This window comes from Rutidosis leptorrhynchoides, chromosome 2, assembly GCF_046630445.1.
Source record: "Rutidosis leptorrhynchoides isolate AG116_Rl617_1_P2 chromosome 2, CSIRO_AGI_Rlap_v1, whole genome shotgun sequence".
Taxonomy (NCBI): Eukaryota; Viridiplantae; Streptophyta; class Magnoliopsida; order Asterales; family Asteraceae; genus Rutidosis; species Rutidosis leptorrhynchoides.
This window is the reverse complement of record NC_092334.1, coordinates 684,499,533-684,505,532: the sequence shown is the minus strand read 5'-3', so window position 1 is coordinate 684,505,532 and position 6,000 is coordinate 684,499,533.

Here is a 6,000-nt window from a genome sequence, read left to right as displayed (position 1 = left end):
AATTGGTTCAGTTCCTTCTCCTAAAGAACATTCTCCTGTTCTTTGTAATTCTGGAAATTCTTCTAACAATTCTGCATGTGAATCTATAGTTTGAATATAATATCATGTATCATCTACAGATTGCGGTTGTTGCATGGCTCTATCAACTGAATAGGTAACACTCTCGTCCTCTATACTTAGGGTCAGTTTCTTACCGAACACGTCTATTATTGCTTTAGCTGTGTTTAAGAATGGTCTTCCTAATATGAGAGGGACTCGAGAATCTTCTTCCATGTCTAGAATAACAAAATCTACTAGAAATACTAAAGTACCAACTTTAACTAGCATGTTTTCCATTATCCCTCTAGGATATTTTACTGATCGATTGGCTAGTTGTATGCTTATTCGTGTTGGTTTCAATTCTCCAAGGTCTAGTTTAGGGTATAGTGAATACGACATTAAATTTATACTAGCACCTAAATCTGCCAATCCTTCTATTGAACTAAGACTACCCAGAAAACATGAAATTGTGAAACTTCCTGGATCTGAAAGTTTTTCTGGTATCTTATTCAATAGCACTGCAGAACAATTAGCATTCATTGTTACAGCCGAGAGTTCTTCCATTTTCTTTCTATTTGTGATTAGATCTTTCAAGAATTTAGCATATCTTGGCATTCCTGAAATTACATCAATGAAAGGAAGATTTACATTTATTTGTTTAAACAAATCCAAAAATTTGAATTGCTCGGCTTCAAGTCTTTCTTTTCTCATTTTACTCGGGTAAGGAAGTGGTGGTTGGTATGGTTTAACATAAGGTTTAGCCTTAACTGTGTTATCTTCATTAACCTTTTCAACTACCGGTTCTATTTCCTTATCTTGCTTAGGTTGTGGTTCTTGTGGAGTAAGAATAGCTTCATCAGAGATTACAGGTATTTCAGGTGGTTTAAGTGTAATACCACTTCTTGTGGTAATGGCTTTAGCTGTTTCATTCTGGGGGTTAGAATTTGTATCACTTGGTAGACTTCCCGGTTTTCTTTCACCTATTAACCTTGCTAGGTTACTTACTTCTTGTTCCAGATTTTGAATAGAAGCTTGTTGATTTCTAAATGCTTGAGCATTTTGTTCATTCGTTTGTTTCTGAGATGTGAAAAATTGAGTTTGAGATTCAACTAGCTTCGACATCATATCTTCTAAATTTAGCTTTTTATCATCGGTTTGTGGTGGTTTGTTTTGAAAAATAGGTCTTTGCTGATTGTAAGTATTATTGGATACTTGTTGATTGCTAAGATCTTGTTGATTGTTGAATGAAATATTTCGGTTATAATTCTGATTTTGATTGTAGATTGGTCTTGGCGGTTGATAATTATTCTGATAATTATTTCCAGGTCTTTGGTTCATGTATGAAACATTCTCTCTTTGTTCCATTATTTGTTCAATACTGAGACAATCTTTTGTCAAATGTGGTCCTCCACACTGCTCACAACTAATTCGTATTGAGTGAATATCTTTAGTCATCTTTTCCATTCGTCTCTCGACAGCATCTATCTTTGCGAAAATGGAATCGAAGTCATGGCTAGAATCGGCTGTAGCGGCTTTAGATAATCTAACGATATCTTTTTCTTAATGCCACTCATGTGAGTGGGAAGCAGTGTTATCAATAATTTTGTAAGCTTCAGTTGCTGTTTTCTTCATAATGGAACCACCAGCTGCTATATCTATGTCTTTTCTTGTAGTGATGTCGCATCCTTGATAGAATATTTGTACTATTTGATAAGTGTCTAAACCATATTGCGGACATCCTCTCAATAACTTTCCAAATCTTGTCCACGCTTCATATAGAGTTTCGTTTGGCTTTTGTGTGAACGTAACAATTTTTCCTTAAAGTCTCACGGCTTTAGATACCGGAAAGAATTGTTTAAGAAATTTTTCAACTAAAACATCCCATGTATCAATCACCCCTTCAGGTAACGATTCTAACCAATCTTTGGCTTCTCCCTTTAAAGTCCAGGGAAATAACATGAGATATATCTGTTCATCCTCCACTTCTCTTATTTTGAATAAAGTACAAATCCTGTTAAAGGTACGAAGATGTTCATTTGGATCTTCCTTCGGCGCACCACTAAATTGGCATTGATTAGTTACCATGTGTAGAATTTGTCCTTTGATTTCATAATCTGGCGCATTAATGTCTGGTTGAGTAATTGCGTGACCTTGGCTAGTGCGTTTAGCTCTCATTCGGTCTTCCATACTTAGAGGTTCCAGATTTTCCATGATTGAATTTGTTGAATCTGAATCACTAGAGGATTCTGATTTAATGGTTTGTTCCTCGACAATCTCTGTTTGAATGATTGGTGGTTCCGGAGGAAAGATTAGTGGTTCAGGATCTCTGAATTGTCCCTGAATATCCTCCGGATTCTCAATTGTGAGGTCTGGTTCAAAAAATGGATTATCGGAAATTTGAATTGGAGTACTTGGTCGACTAGATGACGATTCTAAAGAAAAATCAACGGCGACAATATTGGCTAGATGTCTTGATCGAGTTACAGGTAGTGAACGTATGAAAGGTGGTGAACGTTTTGCACGGTGAATTCACTGAATATCCTATTAGTTATAAAAGATAAAAATTATATAAGTTATCAAATTAATAGACTTTTCTGATTTTGCCCACGTTTCGAATAGTCAATAGATGCAGCAGGTAGCCAGGACCCTTTAAATCGGAAGCCCACAACTTGCCACTAACAAATCCAACTATTACTACGAACCAGAAAATTTTGGATGTCTATCAATTTAACCGCTTAAAATAAATTTTCGTTGAAATTTAAAGAAATTTTAGAGAAAAAAATAGAAAATTATATGTCCTAAAAACTAGAGCGTCGAAAAATAAGAAAGAAAAAGAGTACGTCGAAAAACATCGAAAAATAAAAAATAAAAGGTCGAAAAATAATAAAAAGAACGTAGCGCGTCGAAACTTAAAAGTCTAAAAACCAAAAATTAAAAGTTGCGTCTAAAAATATTAAAGCTTAAAAAGAATTCTATATCCAAAACGGCAATAACTTAAAAAGTACTAAAATTTATAAAACGGCGTCGCAAAATTCTAAAGCACCTAAATCTTAGTCTAAAGAAAAAGCACTTAAGGTATTTTACGGCAAATCCTAAAAATCTAGAAATAAAAATAACTACGGCAAATACTATATTTTAAAACTAATTACGAACGAAAAATACAAATTACGTACTAAATAATAAAAATATACAATTTATAAAAAGAGACAAAAAATGATAAAATTACTAATTTTTATAAAAATATTATTTTTATATTATTTATTTTATAAAAGTAATAAGTTTATATAATTAATAAAACTAATTTAAACTTAAAAATACAAATTAAATAAAACTAAATTTTATTAATTAAATAAATAACCCTAATTAGGGTTTATAATAATAATAATAATTAATACACCGTAATTATTGTTGTACCAGGCTCACATGTGGCGTGTCAGACAGGCCATGGCGGTCGCATGGATTTTACGTTATAATTTCATGCGGTCGCATGGTTAATGGTTCCAGGCCAGAATATGGGCTGCTACAGTACCAGGCCCGAAAACTTTTATATATATATATATATATATATATATATATATATATATATATATATATATATATATATATATATATATATATATATATATATATATATATATATATATATATATATATATATTTTAAATTTTCTGTTTTATAAATATATAAAGTATTTATATAAAATAAATAAAAACTTATATTTTTACAAAAAAAAAAACTACCTATTAGTTTTTGTAACTAAAAGAAAATACAAACTTTTTAATTTTTTTATATTTTGAGCAACTCTTAAAAATATATATATATATATTTTGTTTTTCTTTTTATATTTTTTTTAATATTTAAAATTTAAAACGTATTTTTACAAAAAGTAAATTAAAAATCTTTTTTTTTTATATATAGCGTTTCGCTTTCGGCGTTTAAGCAGTCTCCGGCAGTGGCGCTAAAAATACTTGATGTTAAAGCGAAGGGGTATAAAATACTATTAATTTTTACTAGGAAATACTATTAAATACGATACAATTTTACACAAGTTATTTATTTATTTATAGAGTGGATATACATAAACCTTGCTACAACACTTATAGGCAGTGTACCTAATCGTACAGTAGTGTAGTTTTTAGTAAGTCCGGTTCGTTCCACAGGGAGCTAGCCAAGTTTAACGCTATATTTTTAAAACTAAATTTGTAAATATATATATATATATATATATATATATATATATATATATAGTATTATTATTATAAAAGGGGGATTTTACCGTTTAATGACCGGTTTGTCGATTTTAAAACTTTAGTCGCAGTTAAAACCTAATGTAAAATATTAAAAATATAAAAGACTTAATTTAAAGCGTAAAGTAAATGACAATAATTAGAGTGCAATAAATTAAAGTGCGATAAATAAAATGACAATAAATAAAATTGCGATAATTAAAAAGTACGATAATTAAAATGACAATAAATTAAAGTGCGATAATTAAAAGTGCAATTAAATATGAAATAAAGGAATTATGCTTATTTAAACTTCCGTAATAATGATGTTTGACGTGTTGATTTTAGTTTTATTTCCATGGGTTAATTGTCCTTTGTCCTGGATTATTCAATATGTCCGTCTGGTTTTTGTCCATAATAGTCCATCAGTCATAAATATAAAGTGCGAGTGTCCTCGTCAAATTATCCTTATATCTGAAGTCAAATATTCCAACTAATTGGGGACTTAAACTATAATTACACCAATTTTCCTTGTATATAATTCACCCCTGTTTTAATAAGTCTGTAGACTATTAATCCATTCCCGTGTCCGGTTAAATGAAAGATTATTAGTACTTATAAATATCCCGCCCATCGTGTCCGATCGAGTGTATATGGTTATTTATAGGTACGTCCAATTGTAAATCTTTATATTAAATTAACAAACTATCATTTAATTAAACAAATATAAAGCCCATTAATAGCACATAGTCTAATTTCCACAAGTGTTGTGCTTTTGTCCAAACCCCAATTATGGTACAAAGCCCAATAACCCCATCTTTAATATTTAGCCCAACATCACGATTACTTCGGCTTAAATAAGCATAATAATAACTTAGCTACGAGACATTAATTTAAAAAGGTTGAACATAACTTACAATGATTAATAATAGCGTAGCGTTACACGGATAGAATTTTGACTTACACACTTACAACATTCGCTAACATACCCTTATTATTATTAAATTAAATTAAAATTAAAATTAAAATTATAATATATATATAATACGTGAGAGTGAGAAGAGAAAAAGATGTGTTAAGTTCGACCAAAAACTGCGAAATTTATAGGATGTCACGTGATACTATTCACCATGCGATCGCATGGGTTTTTCACTTCCAGGCCATGCGATCGCATGGCCTCTTTTTCCAGCTCAGGTACTCTTGGCTCCTAGCTTGCCGACACTTATAAATATAAATATAATATATATAATTTTTATATAATTATATTTATATTATATTATATTTATATGCATAGTTGACTTGTAATTTTATCCCCTTTGCGTCGCGCGTTGAGAGTTGACTCTGGTCCCAGTTCCGGATTTTCGAACGTCCTTGCGTACAATTTAATATCTTGTACTTTGCGCTTTGCGTCTTGTATTCTTGTAATTTTGAGACGTTTCTCATCAATAATTTGAACCACTTTGATTGTACTTTGTACTTTTGAGCTTTTTGGTCGTTTGCGTCTTCAATTCGTCGAATCTGTCTTTTGTCTTCACCTTTTATTATTTAAACGAATATCACTTGTGAATAGAACAATTGCAACTAAAAGCTTGTCTTTCTTGAGGGATAATGCTATGAAATATATGTTCGTTTTTAGCATTATCAGGCGTGTAATCCGAGGGGTACTCTTCCTAGATTACGTGAAGTAATGTTTCGATCTCTGGAGCGGTGGAACGGTAGTAATAGGTGGATTACA